This window comes from Phyllostomus hastatus, unplaced genomic scaffold (genome assembly GCF_019186645.2).
Source record: "Phyllostomus hastatus isolate PE091 unplaced genomic scaffold, TTU_PhHast_1.1 phas_contig_432, whole genome shotgun sequence".
Lineage (NCBI taxonomy): Eukaryota > Metazoa > Chordata > Mammalia > Chiroptera > Phyllostomidae > Phyllostomus > Phyllostomus hastatus.
Genome location: NW_025333880.1, coordinates 463,174 through 482,474, shown reverse-complemented (window position 1 = coordinate 482,474; position 19,301 = coordinate 463,174).

Genomic DNA, 19,301 nt, shown 5'->3' with positions numbered 1-19,301 from the left:
AGATTGTATTGTGACAGCTGTCTTATCAGTGTACATTTTTAAAAAACATCAAAATTTTGTTAATTTTTGTAGCCATTTTAATATTAAAGATGGAAGAAAATACACAACATTTTCAGCATACTATCTTTATTATTTCAAGAAAGATAAAAACACAACTGAAATGCAAACCAAAAAAAAGATTTGTGCAGTGTTATGGAGAAGGTACTGTGACTGATCGAACGTGTCAAAAGTGGTTCGCGAAGTTTCATGCTGGAGATTTCTAGTTGGACAATGTTCCATGGTATGGTAGACCAATTGAGATTGATAGTGATCAAATTGAGACATTAATTGAGAATAATCAATGTTATACCATGCAGGAGATAGCTGACATACTTAAAATATCCACATCTATAAAGTAATTGGTGAAAATGAAAAACGTGTCTTTATTTTATGGAAAAAACTAAACAGACTTTTTGGTCAATCCAACAATTCCTCCTTTCATCCCCACAAATTTTCAGTAAAGTTCACAAAGATCATTAATATTGCAGTGTATGTGGGAGGGGGTATTTATTAGATATGTTCACAGATACTTTATTTCACTGTCTTTCCAGACACAGCAGCATTAAATATCCTCAATCTCTTAAAACTAGTTGTGACTTGCATTGACCAATAAATGTAAGTGGAAATGACATAGATTATTTCTAGACAGATGCCTTCAGTAACCACGTGTAGTTTTCTGTATTCCCTCCCATGACTACTGGCCATGTTCCAGATAATGGATAATGGAACTATATACAGCAGACCCATAGTCAACCTGTGATGAACAGTGTAAGCAGGACATAAATCTCTGCTGTCTTAGGCCACTAAACTGTTTATATTGTTACTGAAGCATAACCTGGTCTACCCTAATTTATATGGAAATTGATAGCTTGTAGTGGAGTGTTGCTGTGTTAAAATATTTGGCATTGGATTAAAGAATGGGAAGTTGGTGGTAAAGAAAATATTATTGAAGCTTGAAAAGGTTAAAATCTGTCATACAGTGAGAACATACAGTGAGAAGTCATGTGGTTCAAGGCAAAGCAAATAGGGACAAATAGCAAATAAGAGAATTGTTTCCAGAAAAGAATTGTGGTTACACCTCTTGGCACATGGAGCTGGCTGAAATCAAATAGGGAAGAAGCCATCGATGTTTTACAGAGACCTGTACTGCAATAATACCATCCACCTGGACCAAAGATGATTATGACTATTCTAGACTACAGACAACCATAGGTTCCAATCTTATATGGAACAGGATGTGAGCCAATAAAGGACATCGTTCCAGAAGCCCCCTTCATATATTACCAAAGCGCATAATGAAAAAGAAGGAATCTTTTAGGGGTAATCAATAATAGTCTCAGAAATGGGGATCTTTTCCTGTTACTCAACCCCTGTGTGTACTGAGTATGTGAGGGGCAGATAATGTTTTAGTTCACAAGTTTCCAAATCAAAAGAAGCTACATTAAAGCCTGATAGAGACTACTAGGTATTACCTCATCCTAACTGAAGAGACACCATACACCACCCAGAGCTGCTTGACTTTGAGTCTGGTATTGTTACACTATGGGAATTTTGAGTAGTCTCCACTGGAGATGGAGACAATTGTATTTTTAATGTAGAAAACAGTGAGTCAAATAAATAATTTGTGTCCAGAAAGGAGTTCTCTGGTAATCCTTATGACTGTTTGTAAATGTTCCAGTCCTTCCAGCTCCCAGGATTAAGGTGGAATTGCTTTTAATCACTCTTCAAAGATTAGATGTAGACATGTGATGTGCCTTAGCCAAAGATATCTATGTAGAAATTATGCATATCATCTCTGTAACAGCGCAGTAAGAGCCAGAATATGATCCCCCATGTCTCTTCCCATGGTAGCCATCACTACATAATTTTCCAAATGGTTGACACTCTGAAAACCTGTATCCCTGGTTGAGGAAATCCGACCCTCAGTAGAGTAAGAAAGAAATCAGCTTTCATTGTTTTAAACCACTAAGAATTTGGGGTTATTTGTTACCACATAAAATCTTGTCTATCCTGACAGATACTATGTGGTTAGATTTTCTTAGTAAATCAGAGAAAGGGGTGAGTTCTGCCTGAATGGTGCAGGGACAAATGGAGTCATCCTGTGAAGATAAGGAGACAGGTATTCTCTGGGTTGCATTCAGGACGTACACATCTATAGCCACATACATTGTTTTCTTTTTGTGCTATGATTTTTTAGTTTTTAGATCAGAATTATGTTAGCTTTATAAAATGGATAGACAAATTTTGTGGGGTTATTTTTTTCTGTGTTTTGGAGTAGTGAAAGGAACAAAGGGATTATCTGTCTCTTATTTTTTAAGATCACCTATAAAACCATTTTGATCAGAAGTATTCCACTTGCAAGTGAAAGATAGATTAGCTTTAGTAAAAAATATTTAAAGAAATATTTTGCTCTACATACGTGTACAGGGAAGACAGGTGTAGCACTAGGGACTCAATGATGTTGGAATCTATCTCTTTTATTTTTTTCTATTCATTTATATGTCTGTGTCTGAGTTCTGCCTGTTTGTCTGTATACATATGCCTCTCTTTCAGCCAGAGAGTTTCTGTGTGTCTTTCTGTCACATGTCAGTGTCCCTGCCTCCATGTCTCCCCTTTGCGCTCCCTCCCCCACCTCCCAGCCCCCATATCCCATTGCAGATGGGCTCCATTCATGTGGGACATGGTAGCTATAACTATACCCAGTTCCAGTCTTACATCACTTCCCATCACTGGGTTCTAGTAGCAACCTAGAAGAGAACTTTTCCCATGGTATGAATACATAATCATAGGAAAGGAATCTGATTAACTCTATTTGGGTCATATGCCCCACGTTGGATAATATCTACAGGATAAGCTAATCTGGTTCAAAATTAAGGGTTACTCATGTGGCTAGGAATCAGTGTGCTATGATTTCCAGCCACCACAGTATCATGTAATTGGGGTGGGGGGAGCATCCATCCCCAAAGGAAAGAATGATAGTGACTAATAAGGAAAAATGGAGAGTAAAATATAGAGAGACACACAATTACTAGGCTAATAAATTCACTAGATATACACTCCAAAAAAGGGGGGTGCTTAGCTGTGGAGGGGAATAAATTTTCGGCATTCTTCAATTACCTCCATAGTCATATTCAGGTTTTCCACTTGAGTCAATTTAGATAATTTATATGTTTTTAGAAATTCACCTATTTTCATCTAGATTTTCAAATTTATTGGCAAAAGGTTGAACAGGCTTTTCCTCAGAATGTCCATCAAAATAAAAGCCAATTGCATAATGTCAAGGGCAACTCTGTAAAAGCAATTCTCAGGGGAACTAAAATTAAAGTATTTCAGGCTGCAGCTCTCTCTTGGTTCAGCTTAATCCAAGAATAAAACTGAACATGTCTGCAGAATGGATGGGCTGCATATCCTTCAGGCAATTCTCCATATATATTACTTTTTTACAATTGAGCTTTTGATAGGTACTGGGCAGCAGAGACTTCTGGGTTATAACCTCTGACAAGAACTTATGGTACAAATCATTTTACAATGCTTGATTTCATATGTCTCCTTAGTCAGTCAAAATATAGAAAGTTGACATTCTCATATGGAAGTTGAGACAGCTAAATAGGACATATGTCTGCAGAGAAGACACCTCAGGACCACACAAAAGTAGGTCCACAGAATAAGGACTCATGAACAGGGCCAAGCTGTTCTCTGAACAACTGCACAGCAGAACAACACACAAGACAGAATGATAAATAGCACTCAGCGAGAGCTGGAAGGAGCCGATGTATAGTCATCAGAGGGTGCGGATACAGCAGATGAAAAAAAATGTTGTGTAGGTTTTGTGGAGGAAGTGCCAGCGGATGTGGACTCCGTAAGATGAGAGGGATTCAATGGGCAGAGGGGCAAGAGAGCGCTGCGAGCATGTCTTGTGAAGCATACTTCTCTAGAGTTCAGGGAATGCAAGAAGGGATAAAACAAAGGTTCGATGAAAAGATGAACCAGACTATATTGGCCAGCCACTGTGATGTCAGGAAGTCCAAGCTAAACACTTGAGTGATGTGGAACGTGGCCCTGAGAAACAAAAGGCTCCACGTGTCCCAGCTCCATCTGAGCTCCCAGTTGAATTCCACCACATAAATGACCCCAGATAAAATCACAAAGGAAAAGTGCAGTGGAGCCCTGCCGAACTCAAATTAACATTGAGAAATAATAAACCGGTGTGGTTTTAAGCCACTAGCTGGGTTGTGGGTAGTTCTCTTAGGTACATGTTCAGGTCTGCAACTGCTTGCCCAGGCTTCTACCATCCTTGTAACTAATGTGAGAAATGTAATGGTCAGAATTCCGAATCTAAACCATCCTTCAGAAAGGACTCATGAATATTTTCTTCTTTGGGAAGGAACACAGAGTTATAGTATTGAATTAAAAAAGTAATCCGATGCCATTGTGAATTATACTGTCCTATTTACAGTCACCTAGGGTGCACTTTCTTTTGTTTCCCCATGTTATAGAATGCTTCCCTTTACTGTGATTTCAGCAATGCTTTGAATTACTGTCTAGATGTTCTAAACCTCACATTTTGCATTTTTTCCGTAAGATGCACGTGATGACTGGCATTTACAGGAGTGACACTCACATGGACTTCTCTCTGGGGCTCTGGCAGCCCACTCCACTGCTATCTATGACCCTCTTGCCTCTGTTCTTCAGGGCAGCCCCTTCGGAGGTATGGATTTGTGACTGTCTGTGAAAATCTAGAATACCATTTGAAAATGTCATGGAAAGTTTGTTGGAATAACCTGTTCTTTAATTCAACATTCCCAGACAATGGGAGCAAAAGTAGCCTGATTCTTCGCTTACACCATCCCCTCTATGTACACAGCTCCCCTTCTCTTTCCCCTCGAGACAACTCAGCCTTTGATAGCCACTCTCTCTCTCTCTAACCCACTCTCAAAAGGCAGAATCAAGTGTTCTTTCATCTGGTTCTCATAGTCTGTTAAACGTACTTCTATGATGTGGGACTGCATTTTATTAAATCACTGCTCTACATGCTCTTGTGCTGTGAGAACAGATCCAGTTATCATCTCAACTTCCAGTTTCAGCATCAGCACACAGCAAAGAGCAGGCAATTGTTAATGCTCAGCAGAATTAAAATTAAAGGTGAAAGAAAATATTCTCAGATTAATTGATTAATTTTGGCAAAACCTTTTTAGAAAGAAATTATGAACATTATAACTAATTGAAAATTAATTATAAAAACAATGGTGGAAGATAAGAGAAAAACTCAAAAATGTAATAATCGTGATTAATTCTAGAAAATCATTAGTAGTGCAGTGATAAACACACTGCTTTTTTAGTTTTCTAATATCCTCTATTCTTCCTAGAACTTGAAGTTTGCTTTATAATTTGACCCCAGAAATGATTAATATATTCCAAGTCTGTAGATTATCTAAGACTATATGGAATCCTTCTTCATCATTAATCCCAAGGCTAAATCTTAAAAGCAGGAGAAAGGAGAAAGGGGGGAAAAAAAACCCTGACCAGTTAGGGCTTTACTCCTTTTACTCAACCTTACAGCCACTGAGGAAAGAGTGATAAATTAGACAACAGAGAGCACTATTATAAAATACCAATTAGTATATTCAGATAATTTAGGAACTATTACATTCACTGAATCCAAAACAGATGGCAATAAAAAGAGCAATCAGAGAAATTTCTGGGTAGGGAGTAGCTTCACCGATCATTCCAAAGCCTCCCTGGCTGTAACACCCAAATTAGCAGCCTTATTTCCAGGAATACAGTCTCCACTGGTCATGCAGAACAGCAGTGTTAACTAAGCTGAGGAGATCTGACATTGACCTTTCTGACATCCATCTTTTCATCAACTTTATTGAAGCATAATTTATATAAAGTAAACTATTTAAGATAACCATTAGAAGAGTTTTGACAATTTGTAACTATTACAATTTGTAACCATCGCCACCACAACCCAGATACAGAACATTGCCTCACCCAGAGATGTTCACTGTGGTTCTTTGAGATCAATGTCATCTCACTCCTGGTCATAGGAAACCATTTATCTGTTTTCTGTCCCAGTAGGTTAGTTTTTACTTTTTAGAATTCCAAGTAAATGAAGTCACAGAGTATATAATCTTCCTTGATTGGCTTCTTCAATGCATATAATAGTTTTGAGATTCTTTCACATTCTGTGTTCCTTTCTGGGCAATATCCACTCTATGGCCATACCAATTTGTTTACTCACTCACTTGTTGATGGACCATTGAGTTGTTTCCAGTTTGGCACTTTTATGAATAAAGTTGTTAAGAATTTCATGAATAAGGCTGTGCTGACATATATTTTCATTTATCTTAGGTGAATACTGATGCATGGAATTACTACATAATATAACTCATGCTTAACTTCAATTGCAAAACTATTTTTCCAAAGTGTGTGTACCATTTTACATCCCCTCCAGCAATGTATGAGTTCCAGATGCTCCACATTTTTGCCAATACTTGATATTGTTAACGTTTTTCATATTTTTAGGCATTCCAGAGGTGACTAATGATGTACTACTGCAGCTTTAGTTTGCATTTTCCTAATGACTAATAATGCTGAACATCTTTTGTATGTGTTTACTGGTCATTTGTATATCTTCATTGCCAAATACCTGTCCAAATCTTTTGCTCATTTACTATTGGGTTGTTTGCCTTCTTATTTTTGCGTTGTGAGAATTCTTTGTATTTTCTGGATACAAGTACCTTTTTCATATATATGCAATGAGAATAATTTCTCCTAATCTGTGGCATGCCTTTCATTTCCTGCATGGTTTCTTTCAAGGTTTTAATTTTGATGAAGTCTAATTTATCCTCTAAAAAACTATGGTTTGTACTAAGAAATTATTACCTACTTTGAGGTCACACAGACTTTCTCCTATACTTTCTTCTGGAAGTTTTATAGTTCTGGATTTCACATTTAGGTCTATGATCAATTTAAAAAATAATTTCATATTTAGTGTAAAGTACACACTGAAATTCATTGTATTCCATGTAGATATTCAGTTATTCCAATATCCTTTGTTGAAAATATTACCATTTGACTCATTGAGTTACCTTGAAATCTTTACCAAAAACCAATTGTGTGTGTGTGTGTGTATATTTCTGATAGATCTTAAGTTCTGTAACTGTAGCATCTTGGAATTAGATAGTGTAATTTTTTACCTTGATTCTTAGTTTTCAAAATTGTATTGGATATTAGATTTTCTGTATTTCCATACAAATTTTATAACTGTGCCAATATCCACCAAAAAAAGGCCACAGGATTTTTGATTGAGATGTTAAATCAGTAGAAAACTTTGGAGGATTTTGAAACTTCAATAGTTCTTATTCTTCCATTTCATGAACATGACATATGTTCCCACTTGTTTAGATCCTTTTCAACTTTCCTAAGCAATATGTGGCAACGTTCTATGTGTGGATCTTAAATGCGTTTTGTTAAAGTTAATGTTAAGTATTTTATTTTTATGCCATGTAAATAATATTTGTTTATTTTAATTTGACTTTTGTTTGCTACTAGCATAAAAAATTAAATAGAAAAAATTCAATGGAGTTTTGCATACTTGAACTTGTATCATGTCATCTGGCTAAATTCACTTATTAGTTCTAGAAGCTTTTTTGCAGATTCCTTAAGAATTTTTACATATACTATCATATCTTTTACAAATACTAGAAAGTTTTACTTCTTTCTTTCTGATCTATATACCTGTTGTTTGTCTTGCCTGTTGCAACAGCTAGGATCCCCAGGAAAGTGCTGAAAAAGAGCAGTGAAAGCGTATACCCTTGCCTGTTCCCAGCCTCAGAAGGAGGCCAGCCAGTGTTTCACTGTTAAATATGCTGTTAGTTGCCGGTTCTTAAGACTCTGTTCAAGATCCTTCCTCAAGGGTTTCTTTTTTTTTAATTCATTAATGAGTGTTGAATTTTTAAAAGTACTTTTACTGTACCTTTGAAGATAATAATGTTTTTCCCCTTTATTATTTTTTTAATATGGTCAATCACACCAATTGTTGAATGCTAAGCCATTCTTGCATGTCTAGGATTAGTCTAATTTGGTCAGGAGGTGTTATTCTTTTAATATATTGTTGGATTTGATTTGTTAATATTTTGTTAAGAATTTATCTGCCTGTGTTCCTGGCAGGGTACTGGTCTTTAATGTTATTATCTTTTAATATCTTTGTTTCCAGGGAAATTCTGGCCTCACAAGATAACTTGGAAAGTATTCCTTTCTCTTCTATTCTCTAGAAGGTCTGATATATGACCGGTATTACTCTTTTTAAATTTTTGCTTGAATTCACTAATAATTCCATCTGAGACTAGAGTTTTCTTTGTGGAAAAGCTTTTTATTATAAATTCAAATTACTTAAAAGTGTAATGTTATTTACATTTTCTTTCTTTTTGTGTTTTATTTGTGACTCACTTATGTCCATTTTGTTTATATCAAATTTGGTAACATATTACCATTATTTATGTTTATTCTATCTCATGGACATGTGTAAGAATTTCTCTAGGAAATATATTTACGTGTGAAAGTTAAGGCTTTGTTTATCCTCTCCATTGTATGTTTTTCTTTGCATTAATTTTTTTCTTATTTTACTTTCTTCTACGTTCTTTGAGTTTATTTGTTTTCTTTTCTAAATGTATGCCTAACTTCTTGATTTCCAACCTACATTATTTTTCCTTTATAAACATTTATAAACAAGCCCTGGCTGGTGTAGCTCAGTGGATTGTGCGTGGGCTGCGAACCAAAGTGTCGCAGGTTTGATTCCCAGTCAGGGTACATGCCTGGGTTGCAGGCCACGGCCTCCAGCAACTGCACATTGATGTTTCTCTCTCTTTCTCTCTTTCTCCCTCCCTTCCCTCTGTAAAAAATAAATAAAATCTTTTTTAAAAAACATTTATTACTATAAATTTCTCTCTAAACACCTTTTTCCCCATCCCTGAAAATTTAGTATTTAGTATATTCATCACCATTGAGTTCTAAGTCTATTTTCATCTTCATAATTATTCCTTTTTGACTTAGAGTTATTTAGAAATAGATACTTTCAAATGTTCAAATGTATGTGGTTTTCCACTTTTAAAATAGTTTTGTTACTGATTTTATACTAACTTGCATTGTTGACCAGAAAACATGAGCTGTATGATACCTCCTCTTTGAAATTTGTTGAGGCTGGTTTTATGGTCTAGCACACAATCAGGTTTGATTGTTTGCTTGTTTTTATTATTTTTATCTTTCATTAAATAATTTTATTGTTATTCTATTGCAGTTGTCCTAATTTTTCCCCTTTGCCCTCTTCCACCCTCCCCAATCCTGCTCCCACAGTCAGTCCCCACACTGTTGCCCATGTCCATGGGTCACTCATATAGGTTCTTTGTCTAGTCCCTTCCCCTTCTCTCCACTGTTACCCCCTCCCTCTTTAATGCTCCTTATGTTTATGAGAATATGTATTTTTTAATCATTGGTTCTGTAAATATGATTCTCACTCTCTCTCTCATATATATATATATATATATATACACACACACATATACACACATACACACTCATATATATGTATATATATATATAAATGTGTGGTTCGAGCCTTCCATACATTCATTAAACTTTAGATCTATACCACTAACAATAATTAAGACATGTTGAAGTCTTCCAGTCAGTTATTGCATTTGTACACTTCTCATATAGTCATATTAGTTTGCTCTATATATTTTGAGGTCTAATAAATTTCACAGTATATTTTATATTTTTATTGAGTTCTGAAAATTTTGAATTATTAAAACTTTCTGCAGAAGTAAACCTTTCATCAACACATTGTGTCTCTCTTTATCTTTAGTGATATTTTTGTCTGAAAGTCTACTTTAATGTTAATATTGAAACCCCAACTTTATTTTGGCTAGCATTTTCCTGGTATACTTTTTTATTCTTTTACTTTCAAGCTTTCTTATTCCTTATGTTTCAGGTGCATCTCTTATAAACATGCAAATGGATTCTGCATTTTTATACCTAACAATCTCTTTTAGCTATTGAGTTCAGTTGATTTACAGATATTGTTACCTCAACTTGTTTCTATCTTCTCACTTGTGTTTTCTCTCTTTGTTGCTTCTTTTTATGTTTCTTTATTCTCTCTTCAGGCAAACTGCAGGTTTGATCTTTATATTTTTAAGGTAAATATGTATAGTATACCATCTGCCATTTGACCATTTTTATGTGTACGAATGAGTGGCACAACATTGTGCAACCATCACCACTACTTATTTCCAAAACTTTTCATCTCTTCAGACAGAAACTCTGTAACCATTAAGCAGTACCTCCCTCATTCCTCCCTTGCTCCAGCCCCTGGTAACCTTAATTTCTGTCTCTATGAAGTTGCCTATTCCTGATATTTGACATAAGTGAAATCATACAACCTTTGTTATTTTGTGTCTAACTCATTTCACCTAGGAAAATGTCCTCAAGGTTCATCCATGTTGCAGCATGTACCAGAACTTCATTTCTTTTTATGGGTGAATAACATTCCATTGTATGTATACACTATATTTTGTTTATCCATTCATCTGTTAATGGATATTAGGGTTATCTCTACTATCTGGCTATGAAAATAATGCTGTAATGAACCAGAGTGTACAAATATCTGTTCCAGTCCCAGCTTTCAATTATTTTGGTTATATAACTAGGAGTAGTATGTGATTTGTTCTATTTGATTTTTTCCTTCTTCTAGTTCAAGATTACAAACTGTGTATCTACTCTTTATCATATTTCGAATAATATCTTGCATACATAGTAACTAAGTCTACAGTTAATGTTTTTTAAATACTTTATTTTTAGAGAGAGAGGAAGAGTGGGAGAAAGAGAGGGAGAGAAACATCAATGTGAGGTTGCCTCTTGCACGCCCCCTACTGGGGACCTGGCCTGCAACCCAGGCATGTACCCTGACTGGGAATCAAACCAGTGACCCTTTAGTTTGTAGGCCGGTGTTAAATCCACAGAGCCACATCAGCCAGAGCTACAGTTAATATATTAACCCACTCCAAACAACACAAAAGTTTAGAAACTTAATTCTGATATTCTTCCTACTGTCTTACATTTGTTGTCAAGAATTAAGCTCTGTCTTTTTTTTAACCCCCTAAAGTATTTATTATCATTATTATGACTGGATGCTGATATGATACAAATTAAATACAACCACTAAGAGACTAAAGAATATACAACTTGAAAAACAGGAGAATAAGAGAGAAACTATTTTTTTATGTGAAAGCATTCAAAAAATTTTTAAGTTATGCACTAATAAAAACACAAATAAAAAGATAAAAATTCTGCATTCCCACCAAAAGTACACTGGCATTCCCTTTTCTCTACAACCTCTCCAACACTTGTTGTTTGTTGAATTATTTATAATGGCCATTGTGATTGGTGTGAAGTGGTAGCTCATTGTGGTTTTAATTTGCATCTCTCTGATGGCTAGTGATGCTGAGCATCCTAGCATATGTCTCTGGACCCTCTGTATGTCCTCCTTTGAGAAGTGTCTGCTCAGGTCCTTTTACTATTTTTTAATTGGGTTGTTTGTCTTCCCAACCCAATTGGGAAGTTGAGGGGTGGGTTGGGAGTTCAGCTGTGAGAGTTCTTTATATATTTTGGAGATCAGACCCTTATCCAAGGTATCTCATTGGCAAATATGTTTTCCCATACTGTTGGTTCTCTTTTCATTTTAATGTTGTTTTCTTTAGCCATGCAGAAGCTTTTTCTTTTGATGAGATCCCATTTGTTTATTCTTTCCTTAATGTCCCTTGCCCTAGGGGACATATTGGTGAAAATATCACTGCATGGAATATCTGAGATTTTCCTGCCTATGTTCTCCTCTAGGACTTTTATGGTGTAACAACTTATATTTAAGACTTTTATCCACCTTGAATTTATTTTTGTGTATGATTTAATCAGTAAATGAGTGAATGAAAAAATTGTGGTACATTTACACAATGGAACACTATGCAGCAGAAAGAAAGAAGGAGTTCCTACCCTTTGCAACAGCATGGATGGAACTGGAAAGCATTATGCTAAGTGAAATTAGCAAGGTGGTGAAAGAGAAATACTATGTGATCTCACCTATAAGTGGAACATAATCAACAAAACAAACAAGCAAGCAAAATACAACCAGAGACATTGAAATAAAGAACAAACTGACAGTTACCAGAGGGGAGGGGGAAGAGAGATAATAGGGGAAACAGGGGAAGGGCCATCAAGTAACATGTATAAAGGACACATGGACAAAGCCAAAGAGGGTAGGTTCAAGGGTGGGAGGAGGGGATGGCTGAGGTGGGGGAAAAGTAATGGGGTAAAAATGGAGACCACTGCACTTGAACAAAAAGAAAAGGAAGGACGGAAGGAAGGAAGGAAGGAAGGAAGGAAGGAAGGAAATATTAAAAAAAATTCTCCCCCAAAATTCTTTCAATATTGTTCAGAGCAATAAAAAAACTCAGCAGGATGGAAAATTTTGGGTCAATTTTAAAAATCTGTGTTGTTAAGTTGACATTGATATCAGGTCTAATTCTGGTTTGCTCATACCTACATACAGATAGAATATGATATATTATTTACCTTGTCTATATTGAGTTTCTGAACTATGTCATCATCTCAAGTATCCTAAATTCCTTCCTCAATGCTTTATTTGAGGGTTATGAGGCCAGTAAGCCTCCATCATTAACTTGTTCAGCACACAGCCCTTGAGTGTGCAGTAACGTGGCAGCACGCTTCCAGGCACCAGGAGCACAGCGCTGAATCCACAGACAACAGTGAATGCCTTCTGACGTGAGTAGACACTTCTCCAAAGAAGACATACATATGGCCAATAAACACATGAAAACATACTCAATATCATTAATCATCTGGGAAATGAAAATCAAAACCACAATGAGATACCATTTCACACTCACTAGAATGGCTCCAACAACAACAACAACAAAAAAAACAGACAACAAATGTTGGCAAAATGTGGAGAAATTGGAACCCTGTGCACTATTGGTAGAAATGTAAAATGGTGCAGCTGCTACAGAGAACAATTAGCTAATTATAATTAAAAATATAATCACCTTATGATCCAGCAATGCTACTTTTAGGGACCCACTCAAAAAATCAGAGTCTCAAAGAGAGATTTGAATACCCATGTTCATAGCAGCATTATTCACAATAACTAAACTGTAGAATCAATCCAAGTGTCCACAGACAGATAAATACATAAGCAAAATCTAGTACATACAATAAAATATTATTCAGCCTCAAAAAGGAAGAAAACTCTGACCCATGCTACAATATGGATGAACCTTGAGGACTCTGTGCCAAGTAAAATAATCCAGTCACAAAAAGACAAAAATGATATGACTTCACTTACCTGAGGTACTTTGACATGTCAACATCATACAGACAGAAAGTAGAATGGTGGTTGCCGGGGACTGAGAGGGGAATGGAGAATGGAGGAGTCATTGTTTAGTGGGAACCGAGTTTCAGTTTCAGAAGATGAAAGAGTTCTGGAGATGGGTGGTAGTGATGCTGGCACGATGGTGTGAACGTTCTTAGTGCCAATAAACTGTACATATAAAAATGGTTAAAATGATAAATACTATGTTATACATATTTGACCACAATGAAAAAATCCCTTCAAGAAGATTACAAAAAGTGAGAAAGAAAGACAATGAACCAATAAAACACACAACATGCCAAAGGTGGAAGTGCTCTAGAGAAAAACAAAGCAGGGAAGGAAAGGAATGCCGGGGGTGGGGTTGGGGGTGGCTGCTGTGGTCTGGAAGACTTCACCAAGGAGGTGATGTTTGAGCCAAGACCTGTGTCAGAAAGGGCTAGCTGTCCACAAGTGTTCATGGGTCGCCTTCTTAGAGTAGGTTGTTCACAAGAGGTGGCCTCTGAGCCAGGACTGCACTCCCTAGGCCTCTAGTGTGAACATAGTCACATATCTAATTCTTACCAGTGGATTTGGAGTAGATGTTTTTTTTCTTGCTTCTAAGCCACGGTTTTTCTGAATCTGATTTGGCTCCTCCACTGTCTCTTTCCCTTTCTGAGTCTTTAGGACAGTGCTGTCCAAGGGAAATATAATGTGAGCCATATAGGTTATTTTAAATTTTCTAGTAGCCACATTACTATAATAATATTAAGTATAATGATATTATTAATATAAGTAATTATTAATATAAATGTGAATTTTAATATAATTAAAAGGTAACGTGTGAGCTTCATTAATAAGTACATTTTTGAACCCAGTATTTCAAAAAAAATACATCAATGTTTATCCAATGTAAAAATAACTGAGATACTTTATACTTTTTTTTTCCAAATCCAGTATATGTTTTCAACTTACAGCACATTTCAAGTGCTACTTCCCACTTACCAAGTCCTCAGGCGCCACATGTGGCACCACACTGGACAGCACAGGTCTAGACTATGGTAGAGCCATAAGATGAAAGGACAGGGGATTCCGAACCTCTGTATGGAGGGCAGCCTCCCATTAACCAGGCACTTCCACATTTTATTATTATATGAGAGAAAAATAAACCTGTAGTGTCAATCTTCCAAAGTTGAGGTCCATTTGTTACAGAAATCTATTCCTTAAAGCGTTATATTACAAACAAAAAGCTACAATAGAAAGCACTGGCTTAGCAATCAGGTAACAGGCAGCACAAAAGAGACACAGAAGCTGCAAATCAGAGACCCAGGATATGCGGTGGTAAAGCTGTCACCTGTGCATGCTCGTAAGACAGAAGACACACCTACTGCTCCTGCGGCATTAGAGTAAGTAGTTTGAAAGATCCAGAATGCCTCCAGATGCTTTATTAGTTTACTAGGAATGGCTTATACAGCAGTAATTTATTTTCTTGCAGTTCTAGAGACTGGAAGTCCAAGATCAAGGAGCCAGCAGGGTTGGTTTCTGATGAGACCTTGCTCCTTGGTTTTCAGATAGCCTCCTTCTTTCAGAAAAGCCTCACATAGCCTTTTCTCTGTGCGTATTTACTACTAGAATCTCTTCCTTTTCTTATATGGACACCAGTCCTGTTGGATTAGAGTTCCACCATTATTACCTTGTTTAACCTTAATTACCTCCTAAAAGGGCCTATCTCCAAATATAGTCACATTAGGGCTAGGGCTTCCACATATGAATTTTGGGGGACACAATTCAGTTCATAAGAGATATAGAATGCTCTTCTCTACACTGAACAAAGATGATAAAGAAATGTGTTCAGAAGAGAACTGGCTGCTTTGCAAGCAGAAAAAAAGACAGTGAAGGGAATCTAGAAATCAAGGTGAGTTTGGGGCACTGCAGGTTTGGGAAGCTGTCTGCTTCTAGACAGCAAGCAGAAGAGACAATACCTGTATGCTTTGAGCAAAAGCACCCATCAAGTCATTTTGGATAAGTAGAGATTCTCAAGGCCGAAACACAGACTGGAATAACAGCCTCCTCCCACCAAACCTACTGCTTCAAAGGCCCTCAAGTTAGCCCCATCAAATTAAGAGAGAGAAATGCAAGGGAAAGAAAGAGGGCCAACTTAAGAAACATTTCTGGGAAAGAACTTCGGATGTGGTTACTGGCACATGGAACTGACAAGAAATCAAGGGAATAATGTTTTCAAAAAGCAGTGATCTGGGCCTTAAAAAGTCTGTGACTGTAAAACATCCTCCCAGGGACCTCAGATATCCACCAGCAGGAGGCTGGCTGTGAAAGCTGTGTGAGCTTCCAAGGAAGTCCTGTTCTTACCGCTGCTATCAGATACTGCCAGGAGGGATTAATGGACAAAGCACACCCCCCAGGGCCGAGCCAAGGACCACAGGAAACAGTGAACCAGCACGTTCTGTCCACTGAGCAGGGCCACAGTCTAATGAGGGAATCTGCCCCACCCCCAGGCAGAGCCTTCCTAATCCTACCCCATTGGGTCCCTCATTGCTGTGGACCAGTTACTGCACTGGGTCTCCCCATCTGCCCCTTTCCAAAGAAGGGTTTCCTCTATGGTTATCCAGTCTTTGAATTCTTAGGTCTCTGAACCAAAAGAACCTCTTACCCAGAGGGCATGGACTTCATCCTGGATGTGGCACCGGGATGGAACTTTGGGTTGTCTCCTTTAAAGAGGAGGCCACACAGATATTTGGTGGCCAGAGGACAGTCTGTGGCAGAAGTGGCTATTTGACCCATGAGTTCTTACTCCCTGACCAATGTTAGGTTCTTGCTGGGATGTGTGGGCTCCAGAGCCAGTGATTATGACCACAGCCCCTTTGTATCTAGTGTGGCTGGGAGACTACTTGTTCTCTCAAGAGAATGTGAGTAGAAGTGATGTACACCGTGTGTCCACTGTCTGTTTCTCCTTCCACTAGCTAGAAACAGAGGACTCAGAGGCCTGTCTAAAGAGACTGCAGAGCCACACATGGAAGGAGCCTGGGCCCCGGAATTGCCATACGCAGGAAAGCCCCCTGCCATCCAGAAGCACCATTATCAGACTGTTAAATGAGCAGGAGATAAACTCCTATTTTGTTAAGGCACTACAAATTTAAGGTTTCTTTGCTATAGAAGTTAGGGTTACCCTAATTAATATGCTTCCTGAAAGAACTGAAGTAGAGAGCTATGCAGCTCTCTGGACAAAAAGCATTCCAGGCAGAGGGAAGAGTAAGCAGGTGAATATGTGTGTCTAAGGATTAGCATGGAGCCTAGCATGGCTGAAGCAAAGCAAACAAGTGGGAAAGTTGAAGATGGTAAGATCACAACTATAAAAAGACTGAATCTTAAAGACCTTAACTTTTACTTTGAATGAATGGGGAAGACACTGGAGTATCGGGAGGAGAAGTAGCACATGGTCTGACATTTTATGTGGATCACTATAGCTAGTGCTTAAGAACAAATTACAGGGGAACAACACAGCAAGAGACCAGTTTTGACACTATAACAATCCACAGCCCTGGAGCATCATCCCATACACAAAAATGTTGCAGATTCGATTCCTGATTGGGGCTCATATGGGAAGCAGCTGACGGATGTTTCTCTCTCCACTCCCCTCCCCACCCCTCCCCTTCCCTTCTTTCGTCTGTCTCTCTCTCCCCACCCCAGCCCTTCCTCTCTAAAATCAATAAATATATCCTTGGGTGAGGATTTAAAAAAATACAATCCATGAAAGAGAAGAAAGTGTGGAATCAGCAGGCTGTAGTAGAGGTGGTAAGCAGTGTTTGGAGTCTAGGCATATCTTTAAGATAGTGCCAAAGCTCCTTGCCCGAAATTCAGGTGTATATAATCATGTTCTGGCTGGCTCAGGTGTGAGACCTACACACGCACGAAGGGCAGAAGCTGGCTCCTAAAGTGCTTGGTGTCCTCTGTCGATGCACAATAGTATTGTTTCATTACAGGTATTAATAATTAGTGTGTAAAAAAATAAATGAAACTAACCTAAAGTTTTATGAATGCTTTCTGGGCTACTCAGACCATAAAAACTTTTCATTGGGATGTAATGCTATTAAAATATATTCATCTTCAAGGCATCTTTAATATTAACCATGAGATTGCCATTGACCTGAGAGAAGATTGCTCTGTGTCCTTTCAAGCAGCCACTATGATTGCTCCAAAACAAACAAAAATTTAGTCTTCCATTTTAAATAGGAAAACTATCAAGACGTCAGTTTTACAGCCATGAAATCCAGTGAAGCTGGCCACATAGATTGTATGGAGGTTTCTTTCTCGTAATTTCTAATTGTATGTTTAATGAGATCATTAGAAAGTAGTGAGAGCAAAATTATTTTCTTACTATTGTGAAAATTTTAATTCATCCCTTACAGAAGCAAGAAGTTGCCTTGTAGCCTTGTAGTGAAAGCATGGGGTATCCATCCCCCACTGGCAATGTGCTCTGCTTTCCTCTTGACAAAATATTGGATATTGTGCAAAAAATAAAAATAAAAACCCACATAACAAATAGGAAGATATTTTTACTTTACTTCCTTAAATGACATAAAGTAAAAGATAAAATAAAGAAAGCTATGCTCTCATGGATAAAGATTTACAACTTTTAAAAATAACATTAAACAAAAAACAGTTTTTTGGCACTCCTTTGGCTAAAACACAATCATTTTTTATGGGACTTTTATAACAGACATCTAGAGAAAAGAATAAAAAACCTTAAAGTATGTCAATAAAATATAGACCAAAAAAGAATATGTGCTAATTTGTAGGGCTCTGTGGGTCCTGTCCTAGATGGTGTCATTCCTTACATATAACCACATAGCTGAAGAACAAAACAAGTCTATATTCCACCATCTTAGAAGTAGCTGTTTACTTAATACATTTGTTCTATCTAGAGATTTCTCCACTGTAGATTTTATTCATGCCTACCCAATCTTTGAGAAGAATAAAATTCCGGGAACCCCCGCAGTACCACAAAGTTGATCACACAGGCCTCCATTTTCCATACTCCTTTCTGAATCTTTCTCCTTTTACCAGGAGACTCTTCCCCTTCCTACGCCATTAGAAGCGTAGCGTGACCCCCCATTCAAGCCTTCCTCCTGGAGGAACAACTCCAGTCTCCAAGTTTACCCAATTGCACTCACCTCTGCCCTGAGCTCTCTCTTCCCAGGCCTTGTGGCTTTGGTGTCCTCTTCTCTATAGCCACACTGATAAACTCACCTGAGTGCAGTGAGGTCACTAGTGAATGCCTAAGTGGCCATCTGAAGGAGCAGAGAGGCAACTAAAGGAGTAGAGATTAGCATCTTGGGAAATAATTCATCCAAAGAGGGTAAAATTTGATCCAATTACAATGTCTCAGCAATTGGGATAAGGGAGGAATTATAACATAGTGTCTGCTACTCAGACTTGGCCCCGGACCCAGGCCCTGTGACCGAGTGCTTAGGAAAAGGGATAAGAAATGAAGAATAACCACCAACAGAGCAAGAATGTCCTCTGACTCCCTATTTCAGCACAGAGAGGCACTGGCCCACTATGAGCTCACTGGGGGGTTGGCAGAGCACAAGAGCAGGGCCAAGGCCATCTCTCACACTCTGTGGCAGCAGCAACTTGCAGAACCAATAGCAGCAGGAACACCAGTCCTAGGGGCAGTCCTAGGGGACTGCCACTTAGTGGCAGCGGCAGTAGCTGGCACTCTTGAGGGAGGGCACAATGGCACCTCAGAGTATCCTTGACCTTCTGTGTGCCAACAGCTTTGCTAACAGGAGGTAGCCATGCTACCTGGAGACACCTGATGTCT